The following is a 27,934-nucleotide window of genomic DNA, read 5'->3' on the forward strand; positions in this document are numbered from 1 at the left end:
CTTATGATGGCGTTGTCTGTGCTTACCAGCCGTGTGCATTCCTCAAAACATTTAAGGACTTTACAGAGGTCTTTCAGCCTCGACCACTGCACACTTGTCAACTCCATGTCTGCCCTCAAAGTGCCTGCCCGTGTATCCTCCCACAAATGCATTGCGGCCTGCCTCTGTTCGCACAGCCGCTCAACCATGTGCAGGGTGGAGTTCCCCCTTGTTGCAACGTCGATAATTAGGCGGTGCTTGGGAAGGTGGAGCAATCACTGCAGCTTCTGCATACTACTGGAGTGTACCGGCGACCGGCGGATGTGCGAGCACAGTTTTCGAACCTTATGGAGCAGGCCTGTTAACTCCGGATAATTAGTGAGGAAGCACTGCACCACCAGGTTCAAGGTGTGAGCCAAGCAAGTATGTGTCTGAGCTTTGAAAGGGCTATGGCTGCCACAATATTCTGGCCATTATCACTAACTACCTTGCCTGCCTCAAGACTCAGTTTGTCGCTGAAAGTAGTCGGCCAGTACCTCCGCCGTGTGTCTGTCGCCCAAACACATCATCTGAAACACAGCCTGCTGACGCTTTCCACTAGCTGATCGATAGTGGGACACCTCGTGTGCACCACTGTCAGCTGCGGATGCAGTGCTCGTGCGACTGCGCTCTGTGGACAAGCTTTCGCTTCTGGAGGAGGAGGAGGGTCGAACGCCTACAGCCAACTGTTTCCTATACCGTGGGCTAAGCAGCACTGTGCCATCACAGCTGTAACCTGTGGACCCTGCATCCACCACATTAACCCAGTGCGCAGTGATGGACACGTAACGGCCCTGGCCATGCCTACTGGACCATGCATCAGTTGTGAGGTGCACCTTTCCACTCACTGATTGCTTGAGTGCATGGACAATGCGGTCTTTCACATGAAGGTGGAGGGCTGGGATGGCTTTGCGAGAAAAGAAGTGGCGACTGAGTAGGTCATAGCGTGGTACTGCGTAGGCCATGAGTTCGTGGAAAGCTGCGCTTTCAACCAACCGATAGGGCATCATCTCTAACGAGATTAGTTTGGCAATGTGGGTGTTCAAACCCAGTGTACGCGGATGAGAGGATGAGTACTTTCTTGTCCTACTCATAGTCTCTGGTAGGGTGAGCTGGACTTGAGAGCTGCATATGGTGGAACTAGCGGTGGACATGGCGGACTGAGAGAGGGTTGATGATGGTGATGGAGTTGGTGTTCTTTCTGATGGCCTAGATTCAGTCTTTCGTTGCAATAACAGTGTGATTCCCTGACTGATTTGCCCTTGCGACGACAACTCAACATTTGCTGCTGGTGGTGTGCTAACCGGTGGACTTACAGTGGGGGAAACAATGTAGCGTTGCTGACTACCTTCTTTGGGAGCAGTAGCACATGTGGTACATGAGTTTTGGTAGTCCGTCCACGCTTGCAAGTGCATGGTGGTTAAATGTCTTAGCATGCAACTGGTATTCAAATTTCTCAGATTTTTCCCTCGGCTAAAGGTCTTTGCGGACTTCTTACAGATAATTTTTGCCTGATCATTAGGATTTTGTTCAAAAAAGTGCTACACTGCACTCTTCCTACTATGGAAGACATTTTGAGGCCTTGCACGCTGTGCTATTTTGACCGTCTGGCCAAGCTGTACAGCAACTCTTTTGATTTTTGTAACCCATTTTTGGACTGCTAGGGGCCTGCTAGATAACAGCTGTTGCGATGTCGATGCCCGCTGCGGATGATCCTCCTCCTCTTCTGAGCTATTGGCAGCGGCACCTTCTACCCCCAATGGATGCCAATCTGGGTCAGCAACTGGGTCATCCATCACCTCCTCTTCAATGTCATGTGCACCTTCCTCTGTGTCACCATGTATGGTGGTATAGTATGCGGGAAGGGGCACCTGAGTTTCATCTGTGTCAGAGTCTGCCTCAGTACACTGCGAGGACAATGTAGTGCTCTGAGTGAATGTACCAGCAGAATCATCTATCAGTGGCTGTGCATCAGTATACTCCATGTCAGATTCATCTTTGCCTGGGTAATTCACGATTTGACTTGATAACCCAGGCATGGTATGTGAAAACAGCTCCATGGAGTAATCTGTAGTGTGGCCTGCCGCATCCTTCAATTTTGGTTGGGGTGAAGGACACAAGGAAAGGTGTGGTTCATGAACATGAGCCTCCAATGATGACTCAGTGCTTTTATTTTTTAAAACTTCAGAAGAGGAGGCGATAGAGCTGGAGGCTGAGTCAGCAATGTAAGCCAAAACTTGTTCTTGAAGCTACGGCTTTAAAAACGGTTTACCTACTCCCAGAAAAGGGAGTCTTCGAGGCCTTGTGGAGCCAGATGATGACGCAGGCTCAACACCTCCTGCATTAGGTGCTATTTTGCTTTTGCCACTACCATCAGATCCACCACCAACACCAAAACCATCATTACCAGCTGCCATCCACCGCCCACTTCCACGGACTCTTCCACCACACTTCCTCTTTTTGGGGGAAAATGTACCCAAAAAACCACCAACTATATGGAACTGTAAAACAAGGTACAAGGTGTATATAGTAGTGGGGAAAATTGGAATCTCTGTAGACTTCAGGACACAGCTGGATTCTGTCAGGCCCTGTTTATTTTACACCGCAATGTGACAGGCAGATTCTGGATGTTGTAAGAAAGGTGGATAGAGGACTGTGGAGAATTGGAATCTCTCTACACTTCAGGACACAGTTGGATTCTGTCAGGCCCTGTGTCTATAACACCGCAATGTAACCGGCAGAAATTGCCCAGTGTATGACAAACTACAAGGTGTATATAGAATTGGGCAGAATTGGAATCTCCCTAGAATGTATGTCTGTAAGAACCTGCTGTGTGGATGGCAAAGTCTCCTGCTGCCTCCCAAATCACACAACATCTTATTTTCTACTTGCTCCAAGTTGGCCTCAGCCAGCTCCGTGATTGATCCTGGGCTTCAACACAGCCAGTTGTTGCTTGGAAGTGCCATCCGCACAGATAGAAACACTCGCTCCTGTGTCAGTGGGGTTCAGTAACGCCAGCTGCTCTCCTGCTGTGTTGATGGCAAAGTCTCCTGCTGCCTACACAGTCACACTACTACTGATTTTTAACCATGCTCCACTTAGGCCTCTGGCTCCACTGTCTCTAGTATTTCCCCTGGCCTCCAACCCCGCCAGCTGCTGCTCTGAAGTGGCGTCTGCATAATCCACACTTGTTCCTGGGTTACAGGGGCTCTGTCACATCAGTGGATCCCCTGATGTGTGTCCGGCTATGTCTCCTGCTCTGTCCACATTCCCACTACTAGTAGTGGGAATGTAGACAGAGCAGGAGACCTTGCCGGATACACATCAGGGGATCCACTGACATGACAGAGCCCCTGTAACCCAGGAACAAGTGTGGATTATGCAGACGCCACTTCAGAGCAGCAACTGGCGGGGTTGGAGGCCAGGGGAAATACTATAGTGTCTTTGGCACGGGTACTCCCTCCTGCCCAGCCTGGTTCCAGCGCACCTGCTTTTTCCGGGTAGTGTCAACGTCACTTTGCCACCAATACGTTGTCCTGTCGTGTTGCCGTCGGGTTAGTCGAGCCTATGGTGCCCGCAGTTTAGGTGCTTCCTATGTGGGCTGTGGGTTCTGGTAATAAAGGCTGGTTCCGTAGTGCCAATAGTACAAGCACCCCCTGTAGGACTGTGGGTTTCGGTAACTGCGGCCGGCTCACGGCCTTGCAACTTTGTCTTTTCCATGGGTACCTTCTGCTACCTATCCGGGTTCCAGCACCGTCAGCTGGTTCTCGGCAGTGCCTTTGGCCTAGGTGCCTCCTTCTTGGTATCCGAGTTCCAGCAACGTCTGCTGGTCCTTGGTAGTGCTTTCTAGCACAGGTACCTCCTGCTTAGTAACCGTGTTCCAGCACCGTCAGCTGGTCCACGGTTGTGCCATTGGCTGTTGTTCCTTCTGCTGTCCCTCCGGGTTCCAGCACCGTCAGCTGGTTCTCGGAAGTGTCTTTGGCACGGGCACTCCCTCCTGCCCAGCCTGGTTCCAGCACGCCTGCTGTTTTCGGGTAGTGTCAACGTCACTTTGCCATCAATACGTTGTCCTGTCGTGTTGCGGTCGGGTTAGCCGAGTCTATGGTGCCTGCAGTTTCGGTGCTTCCTATGTGGGCTGCGGGTTCTGGTAATAAAGGCTGCTTCCGTAGTGCCAATAGGACAAACACCCCCTGTTGGACTGTGGGTTTCGGTAACTGCGTCCTACTCGTGGCCTTGCAACTTTGTTGATTATGGGTACCTTGTGCTACCTATACGGGTTCCAGCACCGCCAGCTGGTTCTCGGCAGAGCCTTTGGCCTAGGTGCCTCCTTCTTGGTATCCGAGTTCCAGCAATGTCTGCTGGTCCTTGGTAGTGCTTTGTAGCACAGGTACCTCCTGCTTAATAACCATGTTCCAGCACCGTCAGCTGGTCCACGATTGTGCCATTGGCTCTTGTTCCTTCTGCTGCCCCTCCGGGTTCCAGCACCATCAGCTGGTCCTCGCTAGTTTCATTTTCTCTTGTAGCTTCTGCTACCCATCCGGGTTCCAGCACCATCAGCTGGTTCTCGGCAGTGCCTTTGGCCTAGGTGCCTCCTTCTCGGTATCCGAGTTCCAGCAACATCTGCTGGTCCTTGGTAGTGCTTTGTAGCACAGGTACCTCCTGCTTAGTAACTGTGTTCCAGCACCATCAGCTGGTCCACGGTTGTGCCATTGGTTCTTGTTCCTTCTGCTGCCCCTCCGGGTTCTAGCACCATCAGCTGGTCCTCGCTAGTTTCATTTGCTCTTGCAGCTTCTGCTACCCATCCTGGTTCCAGCACCGTCAGCTGGTTCTCGGCAGTGCCTTTGGTCTAGGTGCCTCCTTCTCGGTATCCGAGTTCCAGCAACGTCTGCTGGTCCTTGGTAGTGCTTTGTAGCACAGGTACCTCCTGCTTAGTAACCATGTTCCAGCAACGTGAGCTGGTCCACGGTTGTGCCATTGGCTCTTGTTCCTTCTGCTGCCCCTCCGGGTTCAAGCACCATCAGCTGGTCCTCGCTAGTTTCATTTGCTCTTGCAGCTTCTGCTACCCATCCGGGTTCCAGCACCGTCATCTGGTTCTCGGCAGTGCCTTAGGCCTAGGTGCCTCCTTCTCGGTATCCAAGTTCCAGCAATGTCTGCTGGTCCTTGGTAGTGCTTTGGAGCACAGGTACCTCCTGCTTAGTAACCGTGTTCCAGAACCGTCAGCTGGTCCACGGTTATGCCATTGGCTCTTGTTCCTTCTGCTGTACCTCCAGGTTCCAGCACCGTCAGCTGGTCCTCGCTAGTTCCATTTGCTATTGTTCCTTCTGCTACCCATCCGGGTTCCAGTATCATCAGCTGGTTCTCTGCAGTTCCTCAGCCTTCTTGTACCTTCTGCTACTTTTCCAAGTTCAAGCTTGTGGAATTGTTTTTTAATACCCTGAAGACGATGACCCTGAAGACCACACCGAAGAAGACCAAAAAGATGACCCTCAAGAAGATGACCAAGAGGACAAAGAACATGAAGACAACCACCAAGATGCAGAACAACAAGAGACAGAAGACCAAGAAGCAGAAAAACCAAAAGCAGAAGAACATTAAGCATAAGACTAAAAATAAGAGCAAATGATATTATCTAAATTATAAGCAGAAGAAGACTAAGCAGTGTATGGGGGTGAGTCCGTTCCTCCTCGTGGTGCCCCTGGAAAATGCCTGCTGCTGCAGGCCAAACTGAACACGGACAAATCCTGTTGTAAGTCTTTTGTGACAGGCAGAACGGAAGGTGCAATCTTCAAACTTTTATAGATAACAACTACAGGAATGCCTGTCACAAATAAGAATATGATGAAGAAGAAGAATAGGAAGAAGATGAAGAAGTAGAATATGAAGAAGAATAATAGTTGAATAAGAAGAATATGAAGAATGTAAAAAAAAGAATAATAGGAAGAAGGTGCAGAAGAAGATGAATAAGGTGAAGAAGAAGTTGATGAAAAAGATGCTGCTGCTGAGGATGATGAAGGAGAAAGTGTGGAAGAAGAAAAAAAGAAGGTGAAGAGCATGGAAGTAGTGAAACATACATATCTGACAAAATATAAAAGAGGTTACATATATCTTTGTAACTCCAAACGTCTTTAAAATAAAAAAATTATTACCGCTATTCCATTTGATTGGGCTAAAGCTCTATGGCTTTAATGTCTCCTACACCTCCCACAATACATTCTACATTATTCTTAGTTGTTTTTCTTCATGTAGAATTAACCTACAAGGAAAGAAAGGGTTTTTTTCAATTCCGATATTTCTGTTCCATTGACTTGAATGGGACTTCCGAGATCGGAATCGGCGATACCCGATATTTTTTTTTAGATCGGCCGATCCAATCCGATCCAATATTTTTCAATATTGGGTGGTATCGCTCAACACTAGTGGTGAGCACTTTGAACCCCAAGTGCTTCACAGAAGTTTATAACGCCCGGGCGTGAAAATAAAAAAATCATATTTTTTTTCCACAAAAAAGATATTTTTGCCCCCAATTTTCTTATTTTCTTAAGGATAACAGGAGAAATTAGACCCCAAAAGTTGTTTTGCAATTTGTCCTGAGTAGGGTGATACCCCATATGTGGGGGTAAAACACTGTTTCGGCGCATGGCAGAGCTTGGAAGGGAAGGAGCACCATTTGATTTTTTCAGCGCAGAGTTGGCTGGAATTGAGATCAAACGCCATGTTGCGTTTAGAGAGCACCTTATGTGCCTAAACAGTGGAAATCCCCCAGTTCTAACTCCAACCCTAACCCTAATCTTAGCCCTAACCCTAGCCCTAACCCTAGCCCTAACCCTAATGGGAAAATGGAAATAAATACATTTTTTAAATTTTATTATTTTTCCCTAACTAAGGGGGTGATAAAGGGGGTTTGATTTACTATTTATGGTGGGTTTTACATTTGGCATCTGTCACACGCTAAAAGACGCTTTTTATTGTAAAAATAGTTTTTGCATCACCACATATTGAGAGCTATAATTTTTCCATACTTTGACCCACCGGGTCATGTGAGGTCTTATTTTTTGCGAGACAAGTTGACGTTTTTATTGGTACCTTTTTCGGGCATGTGACATTTTTGGATCGCTTTTTATTCCGATTTTTGGGACGCAGAATGAACAAACCCAGCATTTCATGAATTTCTTTTGGGGGAGTCGTTTATACCGTTCCGCATGTGGTAAAATTGATAAAGCGATTTTATTCGTCGGGTCAGTACAATTACAGCGATACCTCATTTCTGTCTTTTTTTATGTTTTGGCGCTTTTATGCAATGAAAACTATTTTATATAAAAATAATTATTTTTGCATCGCTTTATTCTGCGAGCTATAACTTTTTTATTTTTTCACTGATGATGCTGTATGGTGGCTTGTTTTTGGCGGGACAAGATGACGTTTTCAGCCTTTCTTGCACTCCTTATGTCACTCCCCCGACTTGACATGTTCATGATATGTCAATAAATCAGTGAAACCTCGATCTCGATGAGTGCGACCTTTTCTCTTTGCATGGATTCCCAGGATTGACTGTTTCCAGGTCTGGCACCCGAGATTCCCAGCTGCTGGGCTTCTGTATGCCGCACATCATTTGAAGTCATACGGTAACAGCGGTGCCGTCCGCTTTTTATCTTGAGTTTTGTGAAAACTATTTTATATAAAAATAATTATTTTTGCATCGCTTTATTCTGCGAGCTATAACTTTTTTATTTTTTCACTGATGATGCTGTATGGTGGCTTGTTTTTTGCGGGACAAGATGACGTTGTCAGCTGTACCATGATTATTTATATCCGTCTTTTTGATCGTGCGTTATTGCACTTTTTGTTCGGCGGTATGATAATAAAGCATTGTTTTTTGCTTTGTTTTTCATTTTTTAAATGGTTCGCTAAAGGGGTTTACTAATGGGACAATTTTACAGGGTGGGTCGTTACAGATGCGGCGATACTAAATATGTGTACTTTTATTAATTTTGTATTTTAAAAAAATGAATTTATTAGGGAATATATATTTTTTTATTTAGTTAGCGATTTTTTTTATAAATTATTTTTACACTTTCTTTTTTTTACTTTATTACATTGTCCCAGGGGGGACACAGTGCTGTGTCAGATCAGCGATGTGACAGGCGCTGCACAAGGCTTCCTCATGCCTGCGCTCTGCAGGCAGTGAGGAAGCCGCCTCCCTGCAGGCCTCCGAAGGTCCCCGCCGCCATATTGGATCCGGAGACCTGCAGGGAAGGAGGCCCCCAGCGCAGGGCAGCACATCGCGCTGCGCTGGGGGGTCTCAGGGAAGCACGGAGGGAACCCCCTCCCTGCCGATGCTTCCCTGATCCTCCGGTACACTGCGATCATGTTTGAACTCAGTGTGCCAGGGGTTAACGTGCCGGGGGCAGTCCATGAACACCCCTGACACATAGTGCCGGGTGTCAGCTGTAATAATCAGCTGACACCCGGCCGCGATCAGCGTACTATCCTGTCCCCGGTCATAGGGGCCCGAGTCCTGTGGACGGGATAGTACGTCAGATGTCAGGAAGGGGTTAATTAATGCAGTTCTGGGACCCCTGGTTCTGCTAGTCTCAGTTTCTGCTTTCAGTTTGTTTCTGCAGCCTTCTTTGTGTTCTCTGTTAGGAGGTGACCCGTTTTTGTACCCAGCCCTTATATTCTTCAGGGACCCCCTTCCCTCTATCAATAGGTCTTCGCTTGAGTTTAGCCTAGGATCATCGGTGGGTCTATTCACAAGGAATGGGTCGCCCACTCCATCGTAGGGCATCAGCCTAGCCGCAGTGTAGGGTCAGTTTTCCCCCTTCTACCCTAGTCCTGTGCTGCAGAACCGTAACACCTCTCACACATCCAAACCAGATCTCACACTTTACACTGATGAGGGGCAGTACCCCGAAACACAGTGTCTGCAAATTGAGATTCTGGCTTGGCTTTTATCCTAAGTCATGTAACAAGGCTCGTTAAAGGGTCAACATTGACTTTTAGGATTGCTACTTCCAATAGGTGGCGTTCTAGTCCTCTTCCTCTCTGAAGAGACAATTTGTATAATTAACTTACGATTTTAATATTTTTTTTTTCTGCTGCCAGTTTATATTTGCTGCTGTGTAACTGTTTAGGTATGACACTTGCACACCGCAAATACTGCAGCCATAGGAGTCTAGAGACGCACAGACCACAATCTCCTATATTGTTTAATATAACCGATGCAATGGGTAATAGAAAAATTCCATATTCCCCTAAGGGGATGGGCAACTCCAAACATAATCGAAATTTACACATTTAAAGAGCATCTAGCCCTACATGAACCATAACACAAAAGATAATTATTAAAAATATTCCTTTTATTAATCATCACATAAAAACGCAATAGTTAGAGTAATAATAGATGCAGTGGTTGGTGTTGGTAAACAAACAAAAATTCCCCGGAACTACTCAAAGCATAGACATAATAATATGCACCATTTAAATGCAGAAAACCTCTAAAAGAGAAAAGATAAAGCAAGCCACAAAACCTAAGTATATTGTTTTTCAGAATCACCTCCTGCAAATATGTTCAAGTAATGTATCAATTATGATCCAATATAAGTCATAGGTAAAGGTCTAATACAGGGTAAGGAAGCTATAGAGAAATAATAGATGTGGCTAGCATAGAGTAAACATCCCAGAGGCAGATCTTTATATCAGAGCGGTATCCCTTAATATATAAAGTGACAGTGCAGATTAAAGTGCCATTCAGTGCTTACCCATATGGGTGAGTATACTGGTTCCAGGAACGTGCCCCGATGCACGTTTCGCCTATTTGGCTTCCTCAGGGGGCAGGACCTTTACCTGTGACTTTTATTGGATCTTAATTGATACATTACTTGAACATATTTGCAGGGGGTGATTCTGAAAAACAATATACTTAGGTTTTGTGGCTTGCTTTATCTTTTCTCTTTTGGAGGTTTTCTGCATTTAAATGGTGCATATTAGAGTTGAGCGAAACGGGTCTAAAAATTTCAAAAGTCGCCGACTTTTGGCAAAGTTGGGTTTCATGAAACGAAACCCGACCCTAGGATGAGGTCGGCCACGAGGTCGGCGACTTAAGCGCCAAAGTCGCGTTTCAAAAGTTTGTTTTGCGCTCTTTTTCAGCCAATCAGGATCCACGGACACTGTGGGCAACGTGATGACATAGGCAGGGGTCACCACCATCTTTCAGAAGGGCATGCAAGTGATTGGCTTGCTTTGGTGGGCGTCACAGGGGGTATAAAAGGGCGTGCATGCCGACCGCCATGATCTCAGATCTGCTGATCTGCTGATCTGCTGATCTCAGAATAGGGAGAGCTGCTGCTGATAATGATTTTGTAGGGAGAGTGTTAGGCAGGGAAGAAGACACCAAAAACTGCTTCTGCTGCTAGCGATTTTGCCTGTACAACACACCAGTCACTGTGTGTGCAGTGCAAGTGGAGGCTATATTTTGCTGGATCAGCGGTGTTGGTTGTTAGGCTGCCTTCTAAGGCTTCCTGACGGCTGCATTGCTGTTTACCCACTGCTCTGCAAACTGCTTTTTTAAAAGCAATCCCAATTTTTTTTTTGTCCTGGTGAGGTACTGAGCGTGCATTTTTTTACACCATACAGCGGTGCACACTCCTCACACAATACCGTGTAACTGCTGTTATCACAGCCACAGTGAGGCTATCTGTGTGTCACTCTGTAAGGATAAGTCAAGGACATGTTCCGTTCTTACAGACCTGCACCTTCTAGTTTTGTCTAGCTTTCAAACAGTTAAATATATTTGCTGTTTGATCACATTCAAAACTATAGAGAGACAGCGTGTGTCAGTCCGTATACTTAAAAAACACGGAGCTTGACAATTTTATGTACACCGGACAGCCGTGTACGTGCACGCTCCTCTCTCAGTACCGTGTAACGGCTGTTATCACGGCCACAGTGAAGCTATCTGTGTGTCGCTCTGTAAGGATAAGTCGAGGACATGTTCCGTTCTTACAGACCTGCACCTTCTAGTTTTGTCTAGTTTTCAAACAGTTAAATATATTTGCTGTTTGATCACATTCAAAACTACAGAGAGACAGCGTGTGTCAGTCCGTATACTTAAAAAACATGGAGCTTGACAATTTTACGTACACCGGACAGCCGTGTACGTACACGCTCCTCTCTCAGTACGGTGTAACGGCTGTTATCACGGCCACAGTGAAGCTATCTGTGTGTCACTCTGTAAGGATAAGTCGAGGACATGTTCCGTTCTTACAGACCTGCACCTTCTAGTTTTGTCTAGTTTTCAAACAGTTAAATATATTTGCTGTTTGATCACATTCAAAACTACAGAGAGACAGCGTGTGTCAGTCCGTATACTTAAAAAACATGGAGCTTGACAATTTTACGTACACCGGACAGCCGTGTACGTGCACGCTCCTCTCTCAGTACCGTGTAACGGCTGTTATCACGGCCACAGTGAACCTATCTGTGTGTCGCTCTGTAAGGATAAGTCGAGGACTTGTTCCGTTCTTACAGACCTACACTCTAGGGAGATTCCTATTCTGCCCAATTATATATACACTATGTAGTTTGTCATACACTAGCCAATTTCTGCCTGTGACATAGCGCTGTGATATTCACTGGGCCTCACACAATCCAAAAGTGTCCAGTGTCCACAAGTGTGTGCTGAAATTCAAAATCTGCGTTATCCTCTAGTCACATTTTTCACACCTGCGACATTAAGCCTGTGACATAGCACTGTGATATTCAGTGGGCCTCACACAATCCAAAAGTGTCCAGTGTCCACAAGTGTGTGCCGAAATTCAAAATCTCTGTTATCCTCTAGTGACATTTTTCACACCTGCGACATCGAGCCTGTGACATAGCGCTGTGATTTTCAGTGGGCCTCACACAATCCAAAAGTGTCCAGTGTCCACAAGTGTGTGCAGAAATTCAAAATCTCCGTTATCCTCTAGTGACATTTTTCACACCTGCGACATCGAGCCTGTGACATAGTGCTGTGATATTCAGTGGGCCTCACACAATCCAAAAGTGTCCAGTGTCCACAAGTGTGTGCAGAAATTCAAAATCTCCGTTATCCTCTAGTGACATTTTTCACACCTGTGACATCGAGCCTGTGACATAGCGCTGTGATATTCACTGGGCCTCACACAATCCAAAAGTGTCCAGTGTCCACAAGTGTGTGCAGAAATTCAAAATCTCCGTTATCCTCTAGTGACATTTTTCACACCTGCGACATCGAGCCTTTGACATAGCGCTGTGAAATTCAGTGGGCTTCACACAATCCAAAAGTGTCCAGTGTCCACAAGTGTGTGCAGAAATTCAAAATCTCCGTTATCCTCTAGTGACATTTTTCACACCTGTGACATCGAGCCTGTGACATAGCGCTGTGATATTCAGTGGGCCTCACACAATCCAAAAGTGTCCAGTGTCCACAAGTGTGTGCAGAAATTCAAAATCTCCAATATCCTCTAGTCACATTTTTCACACCTGCGACATCGAGCCTGTGACATAGCGCTGTGATATTCAGTGGGCCTCACACAATCCAAAAGTGTCCAGTGTCCACAAGTGTGTGCCGAAATTCAAAATCTCTGTTATCCTCTAGTGACATTTTTCACACCTGCGACATCGAGCCTGTGACATAGCGCTGTGATATTCACTGGGCCTCACACAATCCAAAAGTGTCCAGTGTCCACAAGTGTGTGCAGAAATTCAAAATCTCCATTATCCTCTTGTGACATTTTTCACACCTGCGACATCGAGCCTGTGACATAGCGCTGTGATATTCAGTGGGACTCACACAATCCAAAAGTGAGTGTCCACAAGTGTGTGCAGAAATTCAAAATCTCCGTTATCCTCTAGTGACATTTTTCACACCTGCGACATCGAGCCTGTGACATAGCGCTGTGATATTCAGTGGGCCTCACACAATCCAAAAGTGTCCAGTGTCCACAAGTGTGTGCAGAAATTCAAAATCTCCGTTATCCTCTAGTGACATGTTTCACACCTGCGACATCGAGCCTGTGACATAGCGCTGTGATATTCAGTGGGCCTCACGCAATCCAAAAGTGTCCAGTGTCCACAAGTGTGTGCAGAAATTCAAAATCTCCCCTGTCCTATAGACACCTTGTACCTTGTTTTACATTACTATATAGTTTGTTGGATTTTGTCTACATTTCTACCAAAAATGAGGAAGGCTGGTGGAAGAGGCCATGGAATTGGGCGGGGGTTGGCAGCTGGTAATGATGGTGATGGTGGTGGATCTGATGGTAGTGGCAAAAGCAAAATAGGACTGAATGCAGGAGGTGTTGAGCCTGCATCATCGTCTGGCTCCACAAGGCCTCGAAGACTCCCTTTTCTGGGAGTAGTAAACCGTTTTTAAAGCCGGAGCTTCAAGAACAAGTTTTGGCTTACATTGCTGACTCAGCCTCCAGCTCTATCGCCTCTTCTTCTGAAGTTGTAAAAAATAAAAGCACTGAGTCATCATTGGAGGCTCATGTTCATGAACCACACCTTTCCTTGTGTCCTTCACCCCAATCAAGATTGAAGGATGACGCAGGCCATACTACTGATTACTCCATGGAGCTGTTTTCACATACCATGCCTGGATTATCAAGTGAAATGGTGAATTACCCAGGTCAAGATGAATCTGACATGGAGTGCACTGATGCACAGCCACTGATAGATGATTCTGCTGGTACATTCACTCAGAGCACTACATTGTCCTCCCAGTGTACAGAGCCAGATTCTGACCCTGATGAGACTCAGGTGCCCCTTCCCGCACACTATACCACCATACACGGTGACACAGAGGAAGGTGCACATGACATTGAAGAGGAGGTGATGGATGACCCAGTTGTTGACCCAGATTGGCATCCATTGGGGGAAGAGGGTGCTGCTTCCAATAGCTCAGATGAGGAGGAGGAGCATCCATAGCAGACATCGACATCGCAACAGCTGTTATCTGGCAGGCCCGGAGCACTCCAAAGACAGGTTCCAAAAATCAAAAGAGTTGCTGGACAGCTTGTCCAGAGGGTCAAAATATCACAGCGTGCTAGGCCGCAAAATGTCTGCCAAAGTAGGAAGAGTGCAGTGTGGCACTTTTTTGAACAAAATCCTCATGATCAGGCCAAGGTTATCTGTAAGAAGTGTGCAAAGACCTTTAGCCGAGGGAAAAATCTGAAAAATTTGAATACCAGTTGCATGCTTAGACATTTAACCAGCATGCACTTGCAAGCGTGGACACAACACCAAACCTCAAGTACCACATGTGCAACTGATCACAAAGAAGGTAGTCAGCAACGCTACATTGTTTCCCCCACTGTAAGCCCACCGGTTAGCACAGCAGCAAATGTTGAGGTGTCGTTGCAAGGCCACAGCAGTCAGGGAATCCCACTGTTATATCAACGAAAGACTGAATCTAGGCCATCAGAAAGAACACCAACTCCATCACCATCATCAACCCTCTCTCAGTCTGCCCTGTCCACCGCTACTTCCACCATATGCAGCTCTCAAGTCCAGCTCACCCTCCCAGACACTATGAGTAGGTCAAGAAAGTACTCAGTCTCTCATCCGCGTACAAAGGGTTTGAACGCCCACATTGCCAAACTAATCTCGTTAGAGATGATGCCCTATCGGTTGGTTGAAAGCGCAGCTTTCCGCGAACTCATGGCCTATGCAGTACCACGCTATGACCTACCCAGTTGCCACTTTTTCTCTCGCAAAGCCATCCCAGCCCTCCACCATCATGTAAAAGACCACATTGTCCATGCACTCAAGCAGTCAGTGAGTGGAAAGGTGCACCTCACAACTGATGCATGGTCCAGTCGGCATGGCCAGGGCCGTTACGTGTCCATCACTGCGCACTGGGTTAATGTGGTGGATGCGGTGGTGGGACAGTGCTGCCTAGCCCACGGTATAGGAAACAGTTGGCTGTAGGCGTTCGACCCTCCTCCTCCTCCTCCAGAAGCGAAAGCTCATCCACAGAGCGCAGTCGTACGAGCACTCCATCTGCAGCTGCCACTGTTGCACACGAGGTGTCCCCCTATCGAGCAGCTAGTGGAAAGTGTCAGCAGGCTGTGTTGCAGATGATGTGTTTGGGCGACAGACACACCGCCGAGGTGCTGGCCGAGTACTTTCAGCGACAAACTGAGTCATGGCTGGGCAGAGTACATCTTGAGGCAGGCAAGGTAGTTAGTGATAGCGGCCGTAATTTTGTGGCAGCCATAGCCCTTTCAAAACTCAGCCACATACCTTGCTTGGCTCACACCTTGAACCTGGTGGTGCAGTGCTTCCTCAATAATTATCCGGAGTTAACAGCCCTGCTCCAGAAGGTGCGAAGACTGTGCGCGCACATCCGCCGGTCGCCTGTACACTCCACTCATATGCAGAAGCTGCAGCAATTGCTCCACCTTCCCAACCACCGCCTCATTATCGACATTGCAACAAGGTGGAACTCCACCCTGCACATGGTTGAGCGGCTGTGCGAGCAGAGGCAGGCCATAATGCATTTGTGGGAGGATACACGGCCAGGCACTTTGAGAGCAGACATGGAGTTGACAGGTGTGCAGTGGTCGAAGCTGAAAGACCTCTGTAAAGTCCTTCAGTGTTTTGAGGAATGCACACGGCTGGTAAGCGCAGACGACGCCATCCTATGCATGAGCATCCCACTTATGCGTCTGCTCATGCAAACTTTGACGCACCTTAAGGAGCAGGCGTCTGCAGCCAATGTTGACGAGGAGGAAGAGGTGGAGGGAATCCTTGATGACATTCAGCCATTGTCTGCTCAGGGACCTCTCCTGGACGAGGTGGAGGAAGAAGAGGAGGAGGAGGATGATGATGGGTATGATTACTTAGGGGAGGAGGATGCATCTCGTGGGGCAAGTGAAAATGTTGGCGTGGCAATGTCTGGTACAGGGTTTGTGCGTGACTGGTGGGATGTGGATTTGCCAGAAAGTGCTCCTCCACCCAGCACTCGCAGTGCATCATTGACACTGGGAACATTGGCCCACATGTCAGATTATGCCTTGCAGATCCTAAAAAGGGACCCACGCATTGCCAAAATGATGAACGATGATGACTGCTGGTTGGCCAGCATCCTGGATCCACGCTATGAAGGCAAATTACAAAACATCATGCCACAGGAGAACCTTGACCTAATATTGGCTACTAAACAAGCAACTCTGGTTAACCGGTTGGTTGAGGCATTCCCAGCACACAGCAGCGGTGATGGTTCTCACACGAGCCGTACGGGCCGGGGGCAGCTTGGCAGAGGTGTTCGTGGTGTACACAGCAGAAGTGGCGTTGGAGACAGGGGTTTCATGACAATGTTGTGGACTGATTTTTCACGGACCGCTCACACAACTGGTAATACTGTATCGATGGAAAGTGACAGGAGACAGCAGTTATCAACTATGGTTAACAACTACTTTTCCTCCCATATTGATGTTCTCCCGCACAGGTCATTCCCCTTTGACTATTGGGCCGTTAAACTGGACACCTGGCCTGAATTGGCACAATATGCCTTACAGGAGCTCGCTTGCCCAGCTGCAAGTGTGCTATCGGAAAGAGTCTTCAGTGCAGCTGGATCAATCCTGACAGAAAAAAGGACCCGTCTGTCAACCCAAAATTTGGATGATCTAACCTTCATTAAAATGAACCATGCATGGGTTTCCAAGGATTTTGTCCCACCTTCCCTTGATGACACATAGGTTGCCAGAAAAAAGGCTTGCTTTGGTCCTCCTCCTATTCCGCGAACTTGACCTATTTCGCCTTTTGCAGCAGCTGAATGACCCACATCTACATATGCCACTTTGTAAACCTCCCTAAGTGGGCGGCCCCCCCCATAGCCGAGGTCACCACCTAGAGCACAAAACCGTGCGAGTGCCGTTGCCCTGGACAGGTGGGTAGGCCGACTCTTGGGCGCGGGCACTGGCATAGGGTCCCTCATAGTGCAATCAAGTGTTTCTGACAGTGGTGGTGCACACCCGCCGTCAGACACACCGCCGTACTATGAGGGGCCCAGTGCCAGTACCGACGCCCACGACTGTGCCCCCCTTGCTTGGGCAGGGCTCCAGCATTTGCAATGTTTACCTCTCCCTGCTCCTCCGCTGTGTAGTCTGGCCTGTCAAATCCTTCACTGGGACTGCCACTACAAATTGATTGAACTGAAAGATGATGGTTAAGATGTAGCTATGCCCTGTCCTGCTGGCCGGGCTCTAGCTCCAGATGATCAGTGGCTTCCATTTCTTATGGACGTCGACTCACAATTACATGCAGTGGCGGTTTATCATCAGCTTTCACAGTTTTCCTACTCACAAACGTGTGACTTTCCGGCGCACATTTCAAAATGTGCCCTCTCATGCCAATCAAATAGAATCGCCTACGGCCTGTGGCTTCTGTCTTTTGCACTCCAAAGTTACGTGACAGATCATGATAGCCAGTGAGCACCATGTTTATATTGCTCCCTGTGATAAAAATTGGATTGAGATGAGTAACAGTGATGGAATCAACGAAAGTGCGATACAGCAAGACTTTATTCACAAAAAAATGTTTTCACTGTCTCAACACACAAATTAATTGAGGGTCAGCATCGCCTATGAGAATTGTGACGGAAGTTTTTCCCGTGAATAATAATTCCTAGATTTCTGCAATCAATAGCCTTTATGTCACTAATTGTATGCATCTCATTTCCTATTGCGTTGAGGCTGGACTGTATTACTGAGACAGAAATATATATGTAGATTTAAAAATAACACCAAAAGTATATAGTTGTGTACGCCTCAAATGCATTTCCTTTTTTCCACTTTTTAGATTGCTGTGTCATCCATACTGAGAACACGGAGACTTTACATGTTTAAACTATGCTATATATACCTGCTATCCAGTGATAAAGTACCCTTTCTCAACTTTGTACAATCTGGTCAAATCCATACTGGGCCTGAGAACATCTGAGTCTGCCTCCTGATCTATAGACATATATTTTTAATGTGTAAACTAGGCTACATATATACGTGTTATCCGGTGAAACTGTACCCTTTATCAACTTTCTACAATGTTGTTGAATCCATACTGGGCCTGAGAACGGCTGCCGAGCTGTTAAGCAAGCTACAGCACCTGTGGTTTGGACACGTAATTTTTTCAGGAATGACGGTTAGGCCTAACTCCGGAATTGCGGTTGACCTGAACTTACTGGGAAATCATCGTTCGCGGGGATTAATCTGAATCCCAGATTCCCATCACTAACGGAGTTCAGCAGGTTATCTGCACCTGTAAGCGACAAAAGCTGGTCCTTTCAGTGTAGTGTGCATGCAGCCCCGGACATGTACTGGAATGCTAGACCTGTTATTGCTCGATCTCACGTGCCACAGCCTCGCGTATCCCTCTAGTAAGCTTGACGCGTACCGCGGGGCCATGCCGGAGTCTCGGTCGTTAACGGAATAAAGGTGAGAAATTGCTAGCACAACTACAAACGGACATACCACACCACACACAGAATCGACAAAGCTTGCAATCTGTCCATCTTTTCTGTAGCTTGTATGGTAGTGGTTTCCCGGGTGCAGTCCAATTAAGCCACAGGCTCCACTCCTGGTGATGCCCTTTTGGACATTCCTTTAAGGTTCAGCTTTGCAATCATACTACCCCCGGAAACCAAAAACGTTGCCTTCAGGGACGCTGTTTGGAGGTTCGTGGGAATAACGCCGCCCGATCAGCAGTCGGCATATGGGTTGCCCTCCCAGGGCTGTGGGGTACTCAGTACCGGGCCGGTGTCAGTGGGATGTGTCACAGCAGCGGTGACCCGGACGGTGGCCCTGGGCGCCCATGTAAATGGCGTGGTATAATGGTAAAGAGTTTATATAGATAGTTTGACGCCACCTGTGGTGTTCGGCAACATAGATGTTAGGCCGACGCTGCATGCAGATCCTCTGGGACTGATGGTGTTGTGCAGCAAAGATGGAGAAGCTCCCCACAGGTGGAGCTGGAGTCCCAGGGAAGTGTAGATGTAGTGAAGGGGGAAAGGCACAGGCGGTGTAGGTACTGGTACCCAGATGTAGCGGTGCTGGAATAACCGTAGGACAGCAGAGTGTGCAGTTCCAAAGCTTTACTCACAGTCTGCAGGTTACACAGATGCCTGCCTCCGTGCTGTGTCCTCCGGGTCAGGACCTCTGCCAACCTCCGGGACCAGAATGGAAAGCTCCCTTCCAACACTCCGCCAACATGTACCTTCCTGAACGTCTCCTTTCTAGCGCTTGTGAGGGAAGCACTCACAGGACCGTGGTTCACTGAAACGCCTCCTGTCTAATAGATGTTCCTCAGACTTTACTTGTATGGCAGACAGCTGTAGCCTTTTCCTTCTGCCTCGCACACGTTGATGCTGGGGCCTCCGAGCCTTAGTTGGGTACAGAGCATTTATAGCTGCTACTTCCCCCGGTTTCTGCTGCAGGAACGTCAGTGTCCCTACAAACTCGGAGACCGGAATCCGGACCATGCGCTCCAGCTAGGAGTGAGCCTTTACTCTGCTCATCCTCCAGCTCCCCTTCTCACGTCCACACACTTCCCCTTCCCTGAACAGAGTGCCCTAACTTACCTCCTCCCGACCACAGAGAGCAGCTCCTCAGCAGTCAGGTTCAGAGGTCTCCCTGCTGGCCTGGAGTGGGAAATGTGTTGTGTGTTGGTTTCACTGCTAGAGAGATCCTTCATTGCTCCCAAGCTTGACAACACACTCCCTAGGAGGAAGGCAATGCCACAGTGGCGACCGTACTCTTGGGGACGCCACAAGTGCACTGAGGCCCAGACACTGCTGGATGATGCTGCTGGTACATTGACCCAGACCACTACATTCCCCTCGCACTCTACACAGCCAGAATCTGACCCAGAGGAAACTCAGGTTCCCCTTCCCGCATACTATACCACCTTACACGGTGACAAAGAGGAAGGTGCAGATGAAAGTGCTGGTTCCTTGAGCAGGTGGGGGGGCATACTCATGGGCGATGGCACTGGCACAGGGCACCGCATAGTACGCAAAAGTGTCTCTGCTGGTGGGAGGGCCTAAACAGCCAAGTGCAGTGAGATGGAAGATGGGGATGACAAGGAGTTCAGAGTAGTGCAGGGATTCCCTAGCAAGGAGACTTATGTAATTGTTTTCAATGTTGGGACAGCAATTTTTGGGGAGCACTATACTCTGGTGAATGATATATGAGGCCCACCGTACACTGGAGCATTCCAAAGGTGGACATCAGACACTGGAGCAGCATTTACAGGGCCCATTATACACTAGAGCAGTAGAAATGGGGCCCATTATATATGGAGCATTATTTGGGCCCATAAGACAGTGGAGCTTCATCCATTGGGACCAACATATACTGTAGCATTATGTGGAGCTCATCATATACAGTTTGAAATATTATATGGGAATAATGATTCCGTATGGAGAAATATATGGGCCTCATTACTCTGTATAGCGCACTAAGCGCTGGCCATAATACTGTATGCAGTTATATACTGTCCGTTTTTGGAGGTATTGGAGAATTTAAAATGGATATCAGTCATGAGATGTAAGAAGTGAAGTATTTTTCATTGTACTATACTGCTATTTCTCTGCCGTATCGGAGCATCATGAGTTGTGGTATGTGTTAAAGGGGCGCTCTTTGGCCCTGGGCCCACGAAAACCTGGAGCCAGCCCCCCCCCACAACTGTAGCCAAATAACCCCCATTTTTCAGTGCGTAACTAGTATTATGAAGTAAATTAAGGTTGACAAGCTTCAGTAACAAGAATTTATGCTTTTGGCATTCAAATGGGCACTGTTGGTGTGTTTCCTGTCCTCCTCTCACTGCCGACTTTAATTCTCCATTGACTTACATTGGGTTTCGTGTTTCGGGACGGAAAAGTCTGGTTTCATGAAACGAAACTCGACCCTAAAAAAACAAAAGTTGCTCAACACTAGTGCATATTATTATGTCTATGCTTTGAGTAGTTCCGGGTAATTTTTGTTTGTTTACCAACACCAACAACTGCATCTATTATTACTATAACTATTGTGTTTTTATGTGATAATTAATAAAAGGAATATTTTTAATAATTATCTTTTGTGTTATGGATCATGTAGGGCTGGATGCTCTTTAAATGTGTAAATTTCAATCTCCTATATTGTGTCTGTCTCAGCTGTGGACTGTGCATTCCCCATGGGGTGTCCAGTTCACAGCTGCGGGGGAGTCAGGTGCCATTTTATTGTAGTCCAGAACTGTGCTCTTGGCTACAATTTACACCCCCATATCAACAGCTCACAGTGACACAGCTGTTGGTGACAGGAGGTCTGCACAGCAGTTGTGAGATGTGGTGAGCACAGATCAGGAGCCTGACGCTGTAGTAATATCAGGCTATTGAGCAGCTCGGTAGCCTGGGATTAGTCGTACAGTGTCAGGCTGCCGACCTGTACTCACTCCAGTATTCAGAGTTCATCATCACACTGCTGTGCTCTGAACACTGACTCATCTCTGCTCAGTCAGTGTAAAGCCTCATTCAGATGTCCCCACATTATACTGTACATTTGAGTGAGGCTTTACACTGAGCACAGCCATGTATCTAGTCCCATCATGTGTGACGGTCTGCTGAGCCTTGTATCTCATGCGGCCACTGAATGAAACGGTGAGCAGCGCACCTTCAACTAACAGAATATGTGCTAACGACAGACCTCTGTGTCACTTTCCACTTGTCAATACCACTTTGCCGCCACTAACAAAATGGCTCCTACGCTTCATCCTGCCTTATCCTTTGGCAAACATCTAGAAGGCGAGGAGTGACGTCTCACACATGGAGCAGATCCCACCAATGTGTACTGCAGTTGCACTATCTCACATTAGACTAAATTTTTACGGCAAATATCAGCCGTTGCCCCCCACTACCTCCAGTTTTTCAAGTTGAAAATATGGGCAAAAATTGCTATTTTATACCATTAAAAAATATACGTTTTTGCATTTTTTTTTCCAATTGTTGAGAAAAAAAATGGACACATTCCCATTAAATCTGCCAGATCCATTTATCATCTACTGTAGATTATAAAGGGAATGGTACTGATGAAATGTAGCCATTAAAATGAACTGTTGTGCTCTGACTGGAACTAATTGTTCTTTGTTCTGGCTCTGACAGCCGTGAATCCTTAAATGCCTGTATGTCCACTCTGATTGTCTCTTGGGATCAGGAAAAAACTTTATTTTTTTTAATAAAGCCAATCGGTTCATGATTTGCACTCCTTTAAGTCAATAAGGTAAAGCAAAGTTCTATGATCAACCTCCGACCCTTCCTTCTGATGTTTGCTCCTTCTGACATGAATATATTCTCAAGGTCCATACAAGAACATGGCATAACTATTATTGGTATAGTGGTTTGTCTTAAGCGTTCTGGGTTGAAAAATAACCTGAATAAATGTTCGGCACTCCTCACTAAGGAATTTGGCAGGAGATAGCAGTAATTACATATACTACTACTACTACTACTTTTTGAAGCTATCTACAAGGATGCGGAGGGCACCATCAGATAATAAGACTAATTAGAGGGGTTCCAACCACAGTATGTCCAAATTACATGTAAATCACAAAAAAAGAACCAAGAAGACATACACCAAATGCAGGGATCACCATAGAAAAATTGTCAATTTTATTACATGGGATACACAAACCACCAAAAAAATGATTAAAAACGTTTAAAATAGACAGCGGTTATTAAACATAAGCTATAATCATGGGAGCAATAACAAGCTCTATATAACATCACACAATTGTATACGTATAATGTGTGTAGCTAGTCCACATAATCAATATAATGTGCAAAATACACTAAGCCATATGCAAAAAAAATTTCAGATGTATATTGTTGCTAAATGCATTAATTTAAGTACATCAAAAACCATGTCCTGAGTGCAAATGTTGGGAAGTATATATGGAGGGAGGTTTACTATTGATTTATTTTATAAGTGTTTTGGCGCTCTTTAACCCTTCAGTTCTTTTTCATCTACTGAATACGGGTTAATATAGTGGTCCATATCACAGTTTATTATACTGGACTAATATTTGATGCCACAATACCTTGCCTTGATGTGTGTACTTCTTACATCTCCTCTCCCTCGATATATACTTCTCAACAGGCTATCTGACTATGGAGCTAGCTTGGTATGTATCTCGACCCATGCGCCAGACCACAGACTATTTAAAAGTTATCCATTTGGACTACAAGCAGTAAGCTGGATCTATTTTTTTTCTTTCTTCTTGATGGCTATAACTTAATTACTTAATCTAAGTTCACATTGTGTCTTTGTCTACGGTCGGGGGCTTGCAGCTGAAGCCCTAGAAAAACGTTTTCCGATGTTTGTGTTAATGAAGCCATTGATTATAATGATGTAGATGGAGTCACTGTGTGCTCTGTAGGACATAATTTTTGGCCTTGTATGCCTTTTTGAGGCAGACACCAAGATGGCGTCTTGGTGCCTGCCTCAAATAGGTATATAATGATGCCAACATAGAACACTGACTCTGCCTGCATCATTATAGTCAATGTTCCTGTTGGTGCGAACATCTGAATCCCATTCTCCGAGGCTTCAGACACAAATACCGACAGAGCCACTGATCATAGTCCAACGTGAATATAGTCCAAGTAGGACTGTCCTAGGATGCCCAAGTCCTACTGGTTATGCATGTCTCTAGAAGCTTTTATAAGGGAATAATTGTCACGGCTAGATGATGACCAGGTCACATCATCTCCCACATCGGCAAGTATGAAGTGAGTAAAGGGAACCTGTCACCTCGTTTTTCAGCTATAAGCCACGGCCACTGCCTTTCTACAGCTTTCTAGAATGCTGTTGATAAGCCCCGAAAGGCAGTGGCCGCAGCTTATAGCTGAAAAACGAGGTGACAGGTTCCCTTTAACAATGTAAGCCTATGAAGCATCAGAACAAGGCTCCATAGGCTCCCATTATAGAAGAGACTTCTCGCTCACACCGAGAGTATACAGTGAGCTAAAGAGCGATGACAGGCGATTCCAACAGCTAAATAGGAAAGGGTTATTTACAGTTAGAGCAGTGACACTGTGGAATGCCGACCACAAGAATAGCAGACACTACAACAGCTTTTAAAAAGGGCTTGATGATTTCCTCAATACACATAACATTGTGGGTTATATTTAATTTAGTGACAAAATGGACAATTGGTGGAGAAAGGTTAAACTTGATGGACCTAGGTCTTTTTTCAACCTATGTATGTAACTATGTTGTTATGACATCACACAAAAGTGAAGCCGGACAGAGCTTGATCTCAGAGAAGACGGCAGTAGGGAAGTATATTACCTCACCACACTACAACACATACACGTTTAGTGAAAAAACAAAACTTCATGAGGGTGCTTCAAACATGTACGACGTACAGTATTGGTATGCCATATATTTCAGAAATATTCTATTACAAAGGAACATTAATTCAGAATTTTTATTTTATTTTTTTAAATTTGGAATTCCCAATCAGTATGTCTTTGGTGTGTGGGAGGAAACCGGAGTACCCGGAGGAAACCCACGCAAACACGGGGAGAACATACAAACTCCATGCAGATGTTTTCCTTAGTGACATTTAAACCCAGGATCCCAGTGCTGCAAAGCAACAGTGCTAACCACTGAGCCACCGTGCTGCCCAAGTACAGCTTTGATGATGGACTTGCTGTACTAGATGTATATTGTGCCCTATGGACAGATTGGACAAATGCATCTTCTGATGCTGCGAGCGGCCCTGGATAATCCTCGCCGGCAGGATGATATAATCCGGCGGAAGATGGAACCTAGGAGAAGAGATATAAAACTAATGTAAGTAATGGAACTCCATATTAGAGGATACTGCTTTGGTGTCATTGTGGCAGGACGGTAGAGAAATCTTATCCGTGCAGAGCAACAGGATCATTGCAAGTCATCATACATGTGACAATCCCACCACTGACAGATAACATCTTCTCCACATGAATTATTCCCACTGGCCAACATCAAACAATATAGACTTTATTATCACACTTACGTCTTCTAGGTTTTCGCTCTTCTACTATTTGGGCATTTTGCTCTTCTACCAGTATTTTTGCAGAGTTATTTTTCTTCTCAACTAGAAATTCATATAAAAAGTAAAAAAAAAACAAGTCAGTGATCATTTTCAATCATCATCCATGTAGCAATCGTGTAACTGGGAGTTAACATCTCCTCCTCGTGAATAATTCTCAATCGCCAACATCAGACCACATAGACCTTATTGTCACACTTACCTCTGCTAGACTCTATCTCTACTACTATTTCTGGGTCTTGATCGTCTCCCAGTTTTATTGCAGATGTATTTGTCTCAACTGGAAATTCATGTAAAAAAGTAAGAAATACAAGTCAATGATCATTGTCAGTCATAGATGTGAAAATCCCACCATTGACATATAATATATCGTCCTCGTGAATTATTCTGTCGCCGACATCAGACAACATAGACCTTATTGTCACACTTACCTCTGCTAGACTCTGTCTCTACTACTATTTCTGGGTCTTGATCGTCTCCCAGTTTTAATGCAGATGTATTTGTCTCAACTGGAAAATCATGTAAAAAAGTAAGAAATACAAGTCAATGATCATTGTCACTCATAGATGTGAAAATCCCACCATTGACATATAATATATCGTCCTCGTGAATTATTCTGTCGCCGACGTCAGACAACATAGACCTTATTGTCACACTTACCTCTGCTAGACTCTGTCTCTACTACTATTTCTGGGTCATGATCTTCTCCCAGTTTTAATGCAGATGTATTTGTCTCAACTGGAAATTCATGTAAAAAAGTAAGAAATACAAGTCAATGATCATTGTCAGTCATAGATGTGAAAATCCCACCATTGACATATAATATATCGTCCTCGTGAATTATTCTGTCGCCGACATCAGACAACATAGACCTTATTGTCACACTTACCTCTGCTAGACTCTGTCTCTACTACTATTTCTGGGTCTTGATCGTCTCCCAGTTTTAATGCAGATGTATTTGTCTCAACTGGAAAATCGTGTAAAAAAGTAAGAAATACAAGTCAATGATCATTGTCAGTCATAGATGTGAAAATCCCACCATTGACATATAATATATCGTCCTCGTGAATTATTCTGTCGCCGACATCAGACAACATAGACCTTATTGTCACACTTACCTCTGCTAGACTCTGTCTCTACTACTATTTCTGGGTCATGATCTTCTCCCAGTTTTAATGCAGATGTATTTGTCTCAACTGGAAATTCATGTAAAAAAGTAAGAAATACAAGTCAATGATCATTGTCAGTCATAGATGTGAAAATCACACCATTGACTTATAGTGATAAGCGAGTGTGCTCATTACTGGAGTTTTCCACGCATGCTCGGGTGTTCTCCATGTATTTTGAGTGTACTCGTGAATTAAGTTTTAGTCCTTGCAGCTGCATGATTTGCGGCTGCTGGAACGCCTGAATACATGTGGGGATTTTTGCTAAAGAACGGGCAATCCCCCATGTATTCAGGCTGTCAGCCGCAAATCATGCAGCTGCAGGGACTGACTGTTTGATGTCGGCAACTGAGAATAATTCACAAGGAGGATATATTATATGTAGTGATGAGCGATTGTGCTCGTTAATTGAGTTTTCTAAGCATGCTCAGGTGTTCTCTGGGTGTTTGCCGAGTATTTTGGGCGTGCTCGGAAATTAAATTTTAGTCCCCGCAGCTGCATGGTTTGCAGCTGCTAGACAGCCTGAATACATGCGGGGATGATTGCACGTTTTTTCAAAAATCCTCACATGAATTCAGGTTGTTAAGCAGTCTCAAATCATGCAGCTGCGGGAATTAAAACTTGATTTCCGAACAGGCCCAAACTACTCAGAGAACACCAGAGCATGTTCGGAAAACTCGAGTAAAGAGCACACTCGCTTATCACTACATATAACATCTCCTCCTCGTGAATTATTCTCAGTTGCCGACATCAGACAACATAGACCTTATTGTCACACTTACCTCTGCTAGGTTCTGTCTCTGCTACCATTCCTGAGTCTTGATCTTCTCCCAGTTTTAATGCAGATGTATTTTTTGTATCAACTGGAAATTCATATAAAAAAAGTAAGAAAAACAAGTCAATGATCATTGTCAGTCATAGATGTGAAAATCCCACCATTGACATATAGTGATGAGGGAGTGTGTTCGTTTCTCGGGTGTTCTCCTAGACTTTTGAGCGTGCTCGTGAATTAAGGTTTAGTCCCCACAGCTGCATGATTTGCAGCTGCTAGACAGTCTGAATACATGTGGGAAGGATTGCCTGTTTCTTCGGAAATCCTCACATGAATTCAGGCGGTCTAGCAGTCTCTAATCATGCAGCTGCGGGGACTAAAACTTGATTTCCGAGCACGCCCAAACTACTCAGAGAACACCCGAGCATGTAAAGAGTAAAGAGCACACTCGCTTATAACTGCATATAATATATCCTCCTTGTGAATTATTCTCAGTCGCCGACATCAGACAACATAGACCTTATCGTCACACTTACCTCTGCTAGATTCTGTCTCTGCTACAATTTCAGGGTCATGCTCTTCTCCCAGTTTTAATGCAGATGTATTTTTCATCTCAACTGGAAATTCATATAAAAAAAGAAAAACAAGTCAATGATCATTGTCAGTCATAGATGAGACAATCCACCACTGACATATAACATCTCCTCCTCATGAATTATTCTCAGTCGCCGACATCACACAACATAGACCTTATTGTCACACTTACCTCTGCTAGGTTCTGTCTCTGCTACTATTTCTGGGTTTTTCTCTTCTCCCAGGTTTAATGCAGATTTATTTTTGTTCTCAACTGGAAAATCATATAAAAAAGTAAGAAAAACATGTCAAT

This window comes from Dendrobates tinctorius, unplaced genomic scaffold (assembly GCF_039654945.1).
Source record: "Dendrobates tinctorius isolate UK_male_01 unplaced genomic scaffold, ASM3965494v1 ptg000120l, whole genome shotgun sequence".
NCBI lineage: Eukaryota > Metazoa > Chordata > Amphibia > Anura > Dendrobatidae > Dendrobates > Dendrobates tinctorius.